Below are 17,556 nucleotides of genomic sequence, written 5' to 3' on the forward strand. Positions count from 1 at the left end.
CTCTGTGACCGCTCCATTCTAATTTACAAAATATACTTTTCCTGAGCCAATACCTTGTAAGCTAAACTAGAGCCCTTCAGGTAATCTGAACATTGAAATGACTTGAAGACAGGAATCAGTAAATGAAATACTGTTGGTTTAGCGGTGCAAACATGATTCTACCATTACAGCAAGTGCAGCATTCTTTGGATGGCTATTTTATTCTAGGTCTGCCCCTGGAATCCAGACTCACTGTCAGTGTGTTATTGGAGAAATGGTTTAGAAACCATTCCAGCCAGAGAATGGCGCTCTATATACATCATTAAAAGCAGTAGGTTTCTCTGCTGATAAAAGAAAACTATTTCAAGTACAAGCAGTTATTTTTTTCAGAGTATAACTATGTTCCCCTTGCTGGGATCTGTCCTGGGTGAGCCAAAAAACTTCACTAACCCAAAACCTTCAACCCAGGACATTTTTTGGATGAAAATGGTTGCTTCAAGAAAAGCAGTGTATTTGTGCCATTTTCCATGGGTATGAGTTTGTCGTCATGCTAAGCAACGCAAGGACCTCTTACCAGTTTGCAGGAGAAAGGTCTTGTCATTCCTTTTGCTATGCAGTAATAAAACAACAACAAGATAATAACCAGACTTAGCATTTCCACAGGGTCAGAGTCACAGTGAGGAGGATGGGTAGGGACCCTCCCTCATGCTTGTGACAGCTAGAATTGCAGCCCCAGCACATCCTGGCTGTTTCTGAGATGTTCCCCACAAGGAGCGCAGTTCCTCACAGGGTATTGCGAATATGCAGAGCATAGCCCTGCCCCTACCCGCCCCCCAGTATGTATCAGCAGAGCTGGTCAGCCATCAAGCATGGAATTTATGTACCTCTTTAAGAGGTGTAGCATTTGGTGCTGCCCCCAGCACATGGGGGAACTCTAAGGCTATGTCTACACTTACAGCGGCATGTAGCGTACACACACCGCATGCCCCCCTTGCTCAGGTATAAATAGCAATATAGATAGCGAGGCACTGCTTAGACAAGTAGAGTAAAGATACACCAAAACCTTAGGGTAAATACCCTACATGGTTTTCTACATGCCCAGGTATGTTCCTTTCCTGTCCACACTGCCATTTTAGCAGTCTAGTGTCTCGCTGCCTCCCCCCTGCCAGAGCCTTTCCTCGCTGCAAAGAACGGAAACAACAATGCCAAAAAGCTCTGGTGGGGAGAGGCAGCGGGGAAAGGCTCCAGCAGCTCCCCACTACCAGAGCCTTCCTCCTCCCCCTCCCTTCAGGGCTGGTGAAAAGTGATAGGTGACAGCCCTGAAGACTGAAATATTCTATCCACAGAACGAAGACAGCTTGAGCAGGAACAGGGCAGACTTTCCACACCAACCTGTCTCAACCCCGATCGACTGGACCCACCTTTTAGAGAGTGAGTGTTGGTTAAAACTTTATATCCACTCAAGTTCTTGGCCCTTCTGCTGACACTGCCCAACAAAGGAAGCATTTAGTGTTGGTGGTCTTGTGATGTGGCCACTAGGAAATGGACAAAGACCAGACCACCAACTCCTTTTACATAGGCCGCTGAGCAGACATCAGACAATGCTCTGTACCCTAAATCATAAACTACCAGTTCCCCACCAGCAGCCCAATCCTATTAGATGCACAATTCTCATTTAAATCAAACAATAACGTAGAGGATTTAGCCAAACATTACCATGTATATGGCTTCTTACAATACCAATTATTTTGAAAGGGAAACTTCTGACTGAAAGCCCTGCCGGCCTCTGTGGATATGAATAATATGAATAATTCATAGCACTTTACTAAATATATTTACAAGATCTGATTTTCTTAGACTCCTGTCTTCTTATCATAAGGAAATAAGTTTGTCTCAGAGAGAGTTTGACCGAGGGGGAGTTGTTGTTATGTTTCACCACCATCTTGCAGAGTTTCACCTTGCAATCTCCTACAGATTGGACAGAAATTGATGTCTCTCCAAAAAAAGTGGAGCTTAGGAAACTTACCATGCTTCTATCAACTCTGCACTGTTCCTCATGGAAGTATAAGTGGCAACAAAGAAAAGGGGCTAAACTGTCACCTTAGAAAAGAAAATGAATTAAGTGTTCTGAAGAATCTAGAAAATAATTAAATCCAAGATAATTAACTTCTGGGAGAAAAGAGAGACAAATATGAAGATAACTAGTCAATACAATATTTCAGGTAATGTATCAACCTTAATCAATAACAGGAATTTTTTATTATATAAACAACAGGTGACTACACTGACATGAAAGCTGTCTTAGGCTTTGTCTTCACTGCAAAGAGAAGTATCTTTATACATGGAGAGAACTCTCCTGAGTTAGCTATCTCATTGTAAAATCCTAATGGAAACAAGGCACGGGTAGTGTTTACCACAGTATAGCTAGTTGAGGTCAGCCTTGGGATTTACCTCAACTAGCTACATCAAGGTAAATATTACAGTGCCTTGTCTCTATTTGGATTTTATATCATGACAACTACCCCAAGTTAGCTATCTCCATGTAAAAACACAGCTTTTTTTTTTTTGTTCAGTAAATATGTAGCCTTAGAGTAGGATTTTCAGAAGTGCTTAGTTTTGGCCTAACTCTACTCCCATTGAGTGCTTGAAAAATCTCACCCCTATTGGATATGCTTTTGAGTCTAACACTAGAATTAACAGGATTATTACTAAGGAGTTTTATTAGATTGGCTTGGAGACCAGAATCTAATATCTTTGGGGAAAGTCTGGCTTTGGGAGTCTCAACCAATGTACCTAGCCAGTTATGCAATAATACAAGGGAGCTGGATGCAGAATTATTGATGGATCCATGCAGGCAATCAGCTTACACTCTAAAGTTCCCAATGACTTTGCATTACAACTGGAGCCTTGCTGATAGCCTCAGTGGAGGCCCAAATGCAGATGAGCAGAGACAGTCAACCTCTTTTCACCCTCTTGTCCAATTAAGTGAGTAGGGCACTACCAAATTCATGGTCCATTTTGGTCGATTTCATGGTTGTAGGATTTTCAAAATTGCAAATGTCATGATTTCAGATATTTAAATCTGAAATTTCATGGTGTTGTAATTCTAGGGGTCCTGACCCAAAAAGGAGTTATGGCGGGGTTGTAAGGTTATTGTAGAGGAGGTTGAGATAATGCTACGCTTACCTCTGCACTGCTGGAGAGCGGCAGCTGCAGGCTGAGATCCCAGCTCTGAAGGCAGAGCCACCGCCACCAGCAGCGCAGAAATAAGGGAGGCATTGTCTGCACTGCTACTGCCGGTCCTGCCTTCAGAGCTGGGTTGCCTTCCTGGCCAACAGCTGCCCCTCTCTGGCTGTCCAACTCTGAAGGCAGTGCCAAAGTAAAGTGTGGCAATATCACGATCCCCCCTAAAATAACCTTGCAACGCCCCCTACAACTCCCTTTTGGGTCAGGACCCCCAATTTGAGTCTCTCTGGTCTCCCCCATTAAATAAATATAGAATAGGGAAAAAGCACACAAAAGACCAGATTTCATTGGGGGGGGTGGGGAGAGACCAGATTTCACAGTGTATGACACGTTTTTCATGGCCATGAATTTGGTAGGGCCCTATAAATGAGGATTGAAGCACAGCAGGAGAGGAGGTTTGAGGAATTTTGCATTACCGCTGCCTCTGCTATAGCTAAGCTGCAATAAGGGAGAATTCAGACTTCTGGGCAGCTCATATACATCACCTTTTACCAGCATCTGCCCTTTAGAAATTTAAATTATAAATGGTGGGCATACAGATGCAAGGTTTATGTACTGCACCGTTCAGAATGGTGCTTGGCATTTCACTGTCAACTGTCACATTCACAGCACATAATGCCTAATGCTGTCTGCCATATCAGATATGTCAGAATGGGGAGACGTGGGTGATGATTTGGGGAATCTGTGCAATTTATGAAATCTGTGTGAGATTATGAACTCTCTGAATGTGTCTCTTTACCAAGCAGCAAACTCCATTTTGAATATGGGAGCTAATTGCCGCCTTTGTTGTACTTCTATCTCCACATTGGAGGTTTGCTGGTGGCAAAGGAATAACAATTGACATTGAGTTAAGTGCTCTCCTGTTGAAATGGAATAGCCCTGGAGGTGAAAGTAAGCCAGTACAGTCCGACCATACCGGCAGGGGACAGTTTTGCCGGAGCCCAGCAATTTAAAAGGGCCTGAGGCTCCCAGCAGCAGCCGGAGCCCCTGGCCCTTTAAATCGCCACCAGAGCCCCTGGTCTCCCAGCTGCCGCTGCCGCTACCACTACAATGGGGCTCCAGCGGTGATTTAAAGGGCATGGGGCTCCCAGCCACCACCACCGCAGCCGGAGCCCTGAGCCCTTTAAATTAGTGCCAGATCCCCAGGGGAGCACTGGTGGCGTCAGCCGGGAGCCCCAGGCCCTTTAAATCACAGCTGGGCCACACTGAAGGGCTGACTTAGGGAGTCTGATCCCAGCCCCGTCCCCCCACCTTGCTCATGGCCCCGGCTGCCCTGTGTACCAGTAAGTTACTTTCTCCCTGAATAGCCCTACACAATAGACTGGCTCCCAAACAGGGGAACTGGTTTAGCAGGGGAAAGGTCAACTAACAACAAGGTCACCTTTTGGGACTGACCAGGAGGTCACCTGAGAGAGGGTCTGGAAGGTTATAACAGGATAGGAGCTGATCTCTTTCGGGCTTGGCCATTTTTCACCAGCTCAAGCTAAGAGGAGCTGCATGTAGGACTTTGATGAGGTGGGGGAACCCTACCTTCCTAATACAGAGGGACTCCCAAGGGAAGAGTGAGCTAGTGAGAAGCTTTGTGTTAAGTGAGCTGTACTCTGCTTTATCTAAGATCAATGGCATTAAAATTCTGTGCAAAGTTTCTGTGTGTATGTGTGTTATGTCTTAGCACGTGCCTCCTGAGAGAGTCAAACGATAAACCAGAAGGCTTGCTCCTTCCGGTGAAGTTCTGGGAAAGGGTTTGCTTAAATTAAGGGGTGTGGTAGAGAGCCTGAGGAGTCAGTACTGGCTTGAAGGTCTAGGCAGCAGGGCCACATGGTCTAAGCCCTGACGACGGGGTTCTAGATAGAGTGACTCTCTGACAGCGTGCCTAGGGACCTCAAGGCAGGGACCCTAGACAGGGGCAGCGAGTTGTATGGGCCCATGGTGCCTGGGCTCCAGAAATATTCAGGGCCCTGGTGGCCCAGCTCCACCAATATTCAGAACTGGGTCTCTCCCCCAGCCCTGCCTGCTGCCCCTGCACGCTTTCTCCCAAAGCCTCCCCAGCCCCCGCCCCCGCCCCCGCCTGCCACCCCCATGCAACTCCCCCAGGCCCCGGAGCATCCCTGCCTCAAGCGGGCGGCTGCCTCCTGCCGCTCCATGCTGCGCTCCCTCGCCATTGCCGGCGGCCGCTGCTGCCTACAACACAAGGGCGGTGCCAGCAGCAGGCTGAGGTGGCTGCTGCACCTGTGGAGGGAGGAGGCACACACATGACTGGCAGCCCTCCCCCGGCACCCACTGGGAGGCGATGCCAAGGGGGCTTCCAGGAGTTGGAGTCTGGATCTCACCTGAGCAGCTGCTGGGGCTTGGGTGAGTGTCTGCCTGAGTGATCCACGCCCCGGCTACGGTGAGAGGCAGCAGGCTGCAGCAGGGGAGGAGGCCAGCTGTGATGGCAGCCCCCTCCCCCCCGGCACCCGCCACAGGGGAGGCGAGGGGGCTTCCTAGACCTGAGCAGCTGGGGCTTGAGTGAGTGTTGTGACACCCTGTCCCCACCCCCCACCTGCAGTCACTGCTCCTGCCCCACACTGGGCAAGGGGCAGCCCCATCCCGCTCCCCCAGTGTGGCTATGGTGAGGGGTAGCCACATGGCAACCCCCCTCCCCCACACTGCGCACCCACCACAAGGGAGGCGAGGGGGCTTCCTGGACCTGAGAGGGACCCTAGGAGCACATGCAGTGACAGTGGTGCAGGGTGAGTGTGTTACTGGGGGGACCCCTCCCCCAGAGTCATTGCTGCTGGCGAGGAGACGGCTGGGGGGAGTCCTCTCTGGCCCTAGCCCCAGCCCACCCCAGAGCCCTCACACTCCCTGCAACCCAACCCTCAGCCCCACCCCAGAGCCCTCACCTGAGGGGAAAAAAAGCACACACAACTTAAATTCGGCAGTCAGTTTGGGGTATGATCATGTTTAGCACAATACTTGATTATTTTACACCCTTTAAAGTGTATAATTGGTTGTATATGGGTACAACAAAATATAATGTATTGAAGATGGCGAGTGCTGCTTCTGACTTTCTATTTTTAATTGGCCCTTGTAATCTTGTAGCGCTGGACTGTTGTAGCTTTATTTTATCCTAGCAACAAATTCTTGATTTGTAGGACCAGTAATAATCAACAATGGATAAATTCTTATAAAATTACCGAGAGAAAAAGAAGAAAAGGGTAATTCATGAAGTGACGGCCCGAGTTTGACACCGAGCTTTCAAACTGAAGTTATACAAAAGAAAGATGCGGCAAATCTACAAGATAAGAAAAGGAGTTTTCAGCAATCTTGGCCATCAAGATTTATGTGGTTGGAGTACAATAGCAAATTCTGCAAAAGCTGTTCTGAAAAGAAGATCTTAATATTTTCTACGAAGGCCGAACCAACGTTTATTTCATCTGGATTTCAAGATTGGAGACATGCATTGCGTGGTTTTACGTCACAAGAAAAATCCTCCCGTCACAAGGAAGTGGTAATGAAGTGTACTGCTCTGTTTCTGCATTAATGTTGGCCAGTTACAGAAAAGAATCATCCAATGAAGTGAGCTGTAGCTCACGAAAGCTTATGCTCAAATAAATTTGTTAGTCTCTAAGGTGCTACAAGTTCTCCTTTTTTTTTTTTGAGAAAAGAATCACAATAGCTAGGAATGCACTGCACAAAATTTTTTAACAGTGTTGAGTACCTATCTTAACAAGGATTAGCATTACATGGACATAATGAGAGTAATTCAAATTTGATGCAGCTCTTGTTGCTACGCAGCACAGATTCAGAGGAACTGAGACAGTGGCTTAGTCGCACAAAATACAAGTGGCTGTCACATGAGGTTATTAATGAAATAATCAAAATGATGGCAATGAGGACACAGACAAATTGATCAAAAGATAAAGGCTTCAAAGTTTTATGCCATTGTAATGAATGAGACTACTGATCTGTCAAGAAAAGAACAAGTACGTTTTTCTTTAAAGTTCTTTTCTAGTGAAGACTGGGAGATTTATGAGGCGTTTATTGGGTTTTACCAAACTGACACAATAGATGCTGCTTCTCTTTTCCGAATTGTGGAAGATACACTTCTCAGGTGTGATTTGCACTTTTCTGATTGCCGGGACAGTGTTCTGATGGAGCCAGTAATGTGTCCAGAAAATTTAGTGGGGTCCAAGCTAGAGTGACGAATCGAGATACGAGAGCAGAATGTGTGTACTGTGCTACATAATTCCCTCAACCTTGCCACGCAGAATGCCCTGCAAAATATTCCAGAATGTCGTGATATGTTTTTGAGGGTGAAAGATCTCATCAATGCCTTCAGGGAGCCACCAAAGAGTATGGCAGCATTCAGAGAGTTTTATAGTGAAGGGGAGCCTTCTTTACGACCATTGTGTCCAACAAGATAGACACTAAGGATCAGTATCATTAAATCACTGCTCCACAACTAGGAGGTCATGATGAACTGCCTAGATGAATTTAGTTACTCTTCAGATGAATTTGGCTCAAAATATGGATTCTTGAAGCAACTTCAATCTTTTTCAACGCACTTTACACTAAACCGTTCTTGAGAAAGCCATGGGGCCTGCAGAAGAAGCTAATGCAAAAATTCAAAGCCCAAATGTGTCATTGGCAAGCGTTATGAAGAAAACTGGCCTTTTGCAAGAGGTGTTGAGCAGGATGCACACTGACCCATCACACAATCATTTCTGGGAAACAACAGTAGAGGAGGCAAGAAATCTTTATTTAGATGATCTTACGCTCCTGAGAAAATGCAAGCCACTGAGATGGCTCGACCACAGAAGCCTTCCTCACATCTTCAGTGACCCCAAAGAATATTTTCATCAAATATATGTCGAGATCATTGATGCTTACAAAGTTGCCATTGAACAGCGGTTTGCAACAGAAAGCTTTGCATTCACAGTAAAATTGGAGAAGCATATAACTGATGCAGCAAATGGTCAAAACAGGTCATTGTCCCAATAAGTGGAGCTTTCCATGGTGACATTAACACGGAGAGGCTCTCTTCATTTAGAAATATTGAGTGATATTTGCAGATCGAGAAATTGCAAGCTTAATTCAGTGAGCAAAGTGAAGCAATTTCTGAAACAAAATGAAGGCTTGAGTGACATGTCAGAAGTTACAATTCTCCTGAAATTATTCTACACAATTCTGATTACAACCGCTGAGCAATCATTCAGTTGCCTGCGCAGACTGAAAAATTATTTGCGAACGACAATGGGCCAAGAACGTCTAAATCACTTGGAATGTCTGCACATTCATAAGAACACACACTTTGCTACAAAAGAAAAAGGACACTAAACTATCTAAACTACTACATGCCACAAGGGGCCACAATAGTGGTTCCCTTAACCCACCCAGCAATATTGTTAAATCTATCCAACTATCCTCTTAGCCCAGCAGAAGAATCTGTCCTATCTCGGGGCCTCTCTTTCTGCCCCTCTGCCCCCACGAACATGATACAGTTCTGTGGTGACCTAGAATCCTATTTTCAACGTCTCCGACTCAAGGAATATTTCCAACACAACTCTGAACAACATACTAACCCACAGAGACCTTCCTACCAACACTACAAAAAGAAGGACTCTGAGTGGACTCCTCCTCAAGGTCGAAACAACAGACTGGACTTCTACATAGAGTGCTTCCACCGACGTGCACGGGCTGAAATTGTGGAAAAGCAGCATCACTTGCCCCATAACCTCAGCCGTGCAGAACACAATGCCATCCACAGCCTCAGAAACAACTCTGATATCATAATCAAAAAGGCTGACAAAGGTGCTGTCGTCATCATGAATAGGTTGGAACATGAACAAGAGGCTGCTAGGCAGGTCTCCAACACCACTTTCTACAAGCCATTACTCTCTGATCCCACTGAGGGTTACCAAACGAAACTACACCATTTGCTCAAGAAACTCCCTGAAAAAGCACAAGAACAAAACCACATAGACACACCCCTGGAACCCCGACCTGGGGTATTCTATCTGCTACCCAAAATCCGTAAACCTGGAAATCCTGGACGCCCCATCATCTCAGGCATTGGCACCCTGACAGCAGGACTGTCTGGCTATGTAGACTCCCTCCTCAGGCCCTATGCTACCAGCACTCCCAGCTATCTTCGAGACACCACTGACTTCCTGAGGAAACTACAATCCATCGGTGATCTTCTTGAAAACACCATCCTGGCCACTATGGATGTAGAAGCCCTCTACACCAACATTCCACACAAAGATGGACTACAAGCCTTCAGGAACAGTATCCCCGATAATGTCACGGCAAACCTGGTGGCTGAACTTTGTCCTTACCCATAACTATTTCACATTTGGGGACAATGTATACCTTCAAATCAGCGGCACTGCTATGGGTACCCGCATGTCCCCACAGTATGCCAACATTTGCCAACTATTTGCTAACTAAGTATGCTAACTTCCTCAGCTCTCGTCCCCTAATGCCCCTACTCTACTTGTGCTACATTGATGACATCGTCATCATCTGGACCCACGGAAAAGAAGCCCTTGAGGAATTCCACCATGATTTCAACAATTTCCATCCCACTATAAACCTCAGCCTGGACCAGTCCACACAAGAGATCCACTTCCTGGACACTACGGTGCTAATAAGCGATGGTCACATAAACACCACCCTATACCGGAAACCTACTGTCCACTATTCCTACCTACATGCCTCTAGCTTTCACCCAGATCACACCACACGATCCATTGTTTACAGCCAAGCTCTACAATACAACCGCATTTGCTCCCACCCCTCAGACAGAGAAAAACACCTACAAGATCTCTATCAAACATTCTTATAACTACAATACCCACCTGCTGAAGTGAAGAAACAGATTGACAGAGCCAGAGGAGTACCCAGAAGTCATCTACTACAGGACAGGCCAAACAAAGAAAATAACAGAACACCACTAGCCATCACCTTCAGTCCCCAACTAAAACCTCTCCAATGCATCATCAAGGATCTACAACTGTCCTGAAGGACGACCCATCACTCTCACAGATCTTGGGAGACAGGCCAGTCCTTCCTTACTGACAGCCCCTGAAGCAAATACTCACCAGCAACCACACACCACACAACAGAACCACTAACCCAGGAACCTATCCTTGCAACAAAGCCCATTGCCAACTCTGTCCACATATCTATTCAGGGGACACCATCAGAGGGCCTAATCACATCAGCCACACTATCAGAGGCTTGTTCACCTGCGCATCTACCAATGTGATATATGCCATCATGTGCCAGCAATGCCCCTCTGCCATGTACATTGGTCAAACTGGACAGTCTCGACATAAAAGAATAAATGGACACAAATCAGACGTCAAGAATTATAACATTCAAAAACCAGTTGGAGAACACTTCAATCTCTCTGGTCACTCGATTACAGACCTAAGAATGGCTATTCTTCAACAAAAAAAACTTCAAAAACAGACTCCAACGAGAGACTGCTGAATTGGAATTAATTTGCAAACTGGATACAATTAACTTAGGCTTGAATAGAGACTGGGAGTGGATGGGTCATTACACAAAGTAAAACTATTTCCCCATGTTTATTTCCCCCCCCCACCCTCCACTGTTCCTCAGACGTTCTTGTCAACTGCTGGAAATGGCCCACCTTGATTATCACTACAAAAGGTTTTCTTCCCCCCCTTCCCCCCGCTCTCCTGCTGGTAATAGCTCATCTTAAGTGATCACTATGCTTACAGTGTGTATGGTAACACCCATTGTTTCATATTCTCTGTGTATATAAATTTCCCCGCTATATTTTCCACTGAATGCATCCGATGAAGTGAGCTGTAGCTCACGAAAGCTTATGCTCAAATAAATTTGTTAGTCTCCAAGGTGCCACAAAAGTACTCCTTTTCTTTGTACAATTTAGAAAAACTGTTAAACGCTTACTGTTTCCAGTCCATTTTTACATTATTTTTAAAAATATATATTGGCTTACAAGGCAGATGTGTGAGGTGTGTGGCAGGACTTGGACCCTTTCTGGGCACCACCAAAAACTATACAAACCTGCCGCCCCTGAACCTAGACTCTACTCAGACTCCAGGGGCTTAAAACACCTAGGGATTCAATGATTGGCTTCTCTCATAGCAGTCTGGTGAGCTACCAGAAGAGGGAGCCCAGCCAGATCTGTTGACAATATGCCCATCTCATTTCTAAAGTAATTAAACAGGAGGGTTGATTTACAAGGGATACTGCAAGATTATACTGTGATAAGGCAGCACCGAAACAGGGTCATTGTTATTTATACAACTCCATAAAACGACAGAGCACTTGACAAATGTGCCATGTAGATGGTTTCTGTCCTTCACTTCAGCATTTTGCATAATGGCCATTTATAGTCACCTTGGCACTGCTTGCATAGTGTTTCCATAACCTTTGAAAAGAAGAGAAATCATCCATTTTGGGGAACCTATGCACTGAAACATGAATAGGAAAAAGTAATGTATTTATAGCTGTCAAAATAATTGTATTAGTGTCTCTGTCGAGACTACCACTTTGCTGATCAAAAGCATTTAAGTGATTTAGGATCCTAAATCCCATTTTCAAGTGACTTAGGCACATAGGGAGGCCTATATCTCATTGAAAGTGAATGGATTTTAGCTCCTAGGTCACTTAAGTGCTTAAGATGTTGAAATGTTACCCACAGACTCAAATTTTCAAAAGAGGCCATTAATCCTGAATGCCCAACATCAGGTGCCTAAATGCTTTGGATCCATAGCTTCCATTGGCTACTTAGCCCTCCTGGAAACCAGGCTTGATGTGTCTGAATTTAGGCAGCCCAGAACAGTGGAAAGCTTCACTTGGTCAAGAGATATCATACATAGTAACTGATATGAAACCAAAGTGAACATGACCAATGGTTAGAGGAGGAGACTGGGAATCAGGGCCTCTGGATTATATTCCCAGCTCTTAAGCAGACTCATTGTATGGCTCTGGGAATGTGACTTTGTCGCTCTTAGTGGCTCAATTTATCTTTCTTAGAAGGATATTTGTCAGGCTTCCTTATTAATGTTTGGAAATGTGTTTTAAGACCCTTGGAGGAAAGTGCTACAGAAGAAGTAAAGTATTATTAATAAACCAATTTGGTCAAGCGTCTCTCTACATTGACTGTTCATCAGGGCATGGCTATTGGAGGTCAGTCTGGGGGAAATCTCAAACCCCTCTCTGGAGATCTTTGAGCCTTTTTCCATTTTTTCCTTGGAACCAGAAAGCGCTCCCAAATAAGGAACTTAAAGGAGGAACACAAAGAATAGAGCAGAAAGATGAAGATTGTGGGGATTCAGATCTATAGTCTAAGGGGGTTTCATGCTCCCTCTCTGCTACAAAATGCAAAGGAGAGCAAAGCAAAAGCAAAGCAAAGCCCTAACTACACAGGATGGGGGGAAACAGGGCCTCTGCAGAATTTCTCCTCCAGTAGATGCAGAAGGGGAGGCAAGGAACCATCCAAGATGCTCCACTGAGATCTGACAGGTCAAGATAAGAGCCTCAGGTTGACTCACATCCAGCCAAGTCATCATTCACCCTCAGGTGAAAGACACAGGGATCATGGCCATCTGAGAACGTTTCTGGACAGCTACCTTGAAGGCATATCCTAGAACTGCTAACCTGGTTCTCAGATATTTTGAGAAAAGAAAAGAGACACACACAACATGCACCCCAAAGGAAATGTATCCAGTTACAGGACACAAGTAATTCAAGGGAAATAGCCAAAGAAGTAGCCAAGCTTCAGTATAACTCACTGGTCAACTAGAGCAGCAGAATATGAGCTGAAGAAACTTTTCATCAGGGTAAGCAGGAAAGAGAGATATTGTGCCTCTGTCCCCAGCTGATAGAGCAAGCTCCTTAGATATGAACGAAGAGAAAACTTGCTTTCTGAGACATTTCAGGGCCATTGGGTCAATTGTCCTTATGTCAGCATTTACACCTATGCAAATACAGTGAACTTAGGATGTGAAATTCTAATACTGGTGGGAATGGAGAGTTATGATTTAGAAACATTTTAGAATCATTTCACACAAGGTGTAAGGCGAGGGGAAAAAACAGGCCCAAGATATTCAGACCTCAATCTTTAGACCTAAGAAAAGGGGTATTAAAAATACACCTGCTATATGAATAAAAATGATAGCCTAAGTTGCCACCTTATTTGCACTCTACCTACCTCCTGAATAGTGCTGGGTACTGAGGGGGCATAGCTGAGGATCAGCACCAAAATCTCTTGTGCTCTCTTTAAGTGATCCCACAGGCATCATTTTACAAGTCAGTTCAAATGGGCTCCAGCAAATGGAAGGGTTTGGCTTTGTTTTTATGAGGAAGTTGGAGCTTGTTTCCCCACTACACCCTTTCATGCTCATATGACTATTGACTTCAGTGGAGTCACAACAGCAGAAAACTGGTGCTTAATAGAGTGGAGACAGAGGTCCATACTCTTTTCACCCAGCCTCTTAACTTATTGTTATGAGTTGAGCTTTTCTGGATATAGTTTGACCTCTGTATGTGTGTGCATGTGTTTTATAATATAATATAATATAATTAATTAATAATAAAACTACGATTCAGTCATGGAGGTCATGGCAGTCATGGATTCTGTGACTTTACTGAACCTCCGTGACTTCTGGGGCTTCAGGAGGAGGAGGCAAGACTGTGCTCCCCTGTCCTGCAACTGGGGCTGGGTGAAACTAGGATCCTGCAGCCCCAACCCTGCTGCTTCATCCAGGGGGCTGCAGCCAGGGCCGGGGGCCCAAGGTGGAACTGTGTGCTCCAGCCCTGCGTCCTATGGGGCTTGGTGGGGCTGCAGCCAAGGCCATGCGGCGCAGCTCCACACCTTTCACCAGGGGCTGCAGCTGGGGCCGTGCACCCCCTTGCGGCTTCCCAGGGCTGTGTCCCCCTCGCATGCTGGGGCTGGGCAGGGGCTGCAATGGGAGCCATGCACCCCTGTCCCATATCTGGGCCAGCTCTGGAGCAGGGTCTGTGGGCCCCCCATGGCTGCACCCCCTGCTGCTGCCACTGGAGACAGAGCTGTACCCCCCCCCACCATGGCGGGGGGCTTGGCCTGTCAGTCCCTCTTCATGGGACTCCATTCCTCCCTCTACCAAGCCTGCCCCCAGTTATTTGTAGTAAAGTAATGGATAAATCACGGGTTCCATGAATTTTGGTTCATTGTCTGTGATCTGTTCCTGACTTTAACTCAAAATAACTGTGAAAAAATCTTAGCCTTAAATATAATATACTCACATGTACATATAAAAGAGAAGCAAGAGACATGGAAGCAGCCAACAAACCAAGCAGATAGTAACAGAAGTGCTGGTAAAGTGGTCCTGAAAGAGAGCAGAGAGAGAGAGCTATTTGGGGCACAGAGGCTGTCTGGAAAGGCAAAACTGTAACTGTGATTACAGAAACCGTTGCCTGCTGTGTTCAGGAAAACAGGACGTTATATATAATCTGGAACAATATGCAATATCTCAAATTCAGGTGAAAAGGGGCAACGTTATTCTAGCCAGGTTTGCTCAGCGTAATGTCACCTGGTCTAGGGCTAACCTCAGCCCCTGGATCCCTCACCACAAGGTTACAAAAGCTACAACAGTCCCTGCTTCTCTTGCAGAGCCCTGGGATTAACCCTGCCCCTGTGTTATTCCTCCACTCTGCTATTCCCGAGTGTGCCAAGCTTGTCAGGCTCCAGAGTACATTTAATCAGACTCCTGTACCTTTTAGCTACTTGTTGTTTGAAGAGGTAGAATATTATCAGCTTTAATTAATAAGTTCCCTTGGAAAATGCATCAGATTGCATGAGAAAGCTACAGTTGTGTGTTGTGTCAGTCAATAGATTGTTAGTGCTGATTGTATCTTGGCATTCAAAATATGTCATCTGATTAGTAGTTACGTAAAGTTACTGGAAGCAATTACGAGGAGCAGTTACCGGAATCCATGCCTGCAATGTGATTACATAATACTTACAACTTGCTGCACTTGTTGGACTTGTTCTGTAATTCGGCCCACCTCCATACAAGCCTACAACATATTACACTTCAAAAACAAGTCAGCAAGAGCTTCTTTAGCACAGTATCTAACTGTGTTGGTCTACACCTTGGAAATGTGGAAAAATATACATTACAAAACAGCATTAAGAAATCCTGAGTTCAGAATAATGTATAGCTGGGGTAGTATCCTGGCACAGCCCCATGGATCAAAACTTATTTGATATAAGGAAGCACATAAATATAGAGAGCTGGGCCTGGGTTAAAAATATCCAATATGGATTTTACTGTCACAGCCAGAAGCCTGGTCAAATCTGGAGCTCTGACTTGATCCAAGAGGGGTTAGCATGGTTTAATGAATAAGGTTCTCCACTAGGACTCGGGATAGTTGGTTTCAGTTCTTGGCTTGGACCCAGATTTCCTGTGCGACTCTGGGCAAATCATTCATCTACCCTATATTTCAGTTTCCTGTCTGTAAAATGGGGATGTTACTTTCCTATTTTTGAATGTGAGGCACTATGGTGACAAGGGAACACAAGTCGATAGAGAGGTAAAGAGAAGGGCCAGTGGCAGAATTCTGACTCAGTTTGGATTTCGAGCTTTTCTAAAATACCCAGCTCTGTAAATTAGCTCAGCATACCTCCAAACAAACAATGGCAACAAGCTGATTGAACCAAAGGATTTCCAGTGACAGTGGTCATCTGTAACATCTAAACTATATTCACTATTAAAACCTGGGTAAGTAAAAAAAAAAAAAACCAGACTGACCTTTTTTCTCCTGTCCTGTCTTGTTTCCAGTTTTTTTCCCTAGTTTCCTGTGTTAACAAAATAAAAGTTTCTGTCACCAAAGCAAGAGAACAGCCTATCCCTCTTTTGCTCCTTTCTTCACCTGAATGCCTTGCCTGGCTCCCCAAACAGAGGGCTACTCTCCTTTCCCATCAGCTACATCCTTATCAGCAGCTCTTTTTAACATTCATAGTTTTAGAGTGGAGGGAGAAAGCAGAATAAGAATAAGTGATTAAATATTTTAATTCAACATTTTCAATCACAGAGAAAGCAGAAGATCCCCCCTTCCAGCACATCTGAATCTGTGGACCAGATTTTCAAGCACTCAGAACCCACACATGTGGCCAGATGTTCAAAAGAGCTCAACACCCACCAAGCTTCCAGTGCTGGAACTAGGAATACTGGGGGTGCTGCCACACCCCCTGGCCTGAAGTGGTTCCCATCATATACAGAGTTTACAGTTTGGTTCAATAGCTCTCAAAACCCCCACTGTACACATTGTTCCAGCCCCTCTGCTCTTAGGGAAAAAATCTGGCCGTTTATTTAGGTGCCTAAATGCAAGCTGGGGTGTTTCAAAAATCTGTCCCCAATGTGAGTGCTAAGCACTTGAAAAATCTGGCTCTCATCATCTTTACATCTCAGCCCCATGCATGTAAGGAGCTCCCAGATCACCTAGAAGCCACTACAGTGAGCAGCCAGTGTTGCTTATAAGGAAAAGTAAAGGATTCTTAACTGGAAATTATGTCTGGCTGAGCAGACTATAAAGTTTCTGGTTCTGCCCCCAGAAGATCAGCGGGGCCTAAATTTTCAAAAGTGACTAATGATTTTGGGTGCCTAATTTGAAACAGCTTCAAAGGATCTGCGTTTCAGAGAGTGGGTGCTCAACATTTGCTGGCAAAAATAGTTCGCTTTAATGGGTTTCAGGTTGGGCCCCCAACAACTGACGCATCCCCAAATCCCTAGTCACCTTGAAAATGTAGGCCCTTGGTTCTAATCCCTTGGCAGGCCATTCCCCATGCCACACACACAGACCCTGATGGCTGCCAAGGAGCACTGGGAGTGCACAAGTTCCCTAGTTGTAGCCTACGCTGATCAGCAGCAGCAGCAAATGAAGTGATTCAAGAGCAATAAATAGCATTCCCAATCCTCACCACATCAAGATGAAATTCCTCTTGGATACAGTATTACAGCCATAGAAACATCACTCTCCCACCGCCCCAGGGGAAGAGGCCTAAAGAAATCAGTATGGGCCCAGGGAAATTTCATAGTGTTCTTTAGAAATTATTCTTAGACTCACAGACTTTAGTAGTGATGAGATCCTTTCTGCATTTTTTTTTAAACCATCCCATGGAGTTCTATATCAGGGATAGAATTCTCCATTTAAATTGTGCAGGACGGTTACAAAAAAAAGTGTAGAGAGACTATAGTTGTCTATTAAATTCATTAAGGTTGTTGCATATGGGCCTTCACCATACATTGTAACGGCTGCCCCTTACAGGCTACCTCACGGATAATCCTGGGCAACTCTTGCATC

Source organism: Dermochelys coriacea, chromosome 1, assembly GCF_009764565.3.
Source record: "Dermochelys coriacea isolate rDerCor1 chromosome 1, rDerCor1.pri.v4, whole genome shotgun sequence".
Classification (NCBI taxonomy): Eukaryota; Metazoa; Chordata; order Testudines; family Dermochelyidae; genus Dermochelys; species Dermochelys coriacea.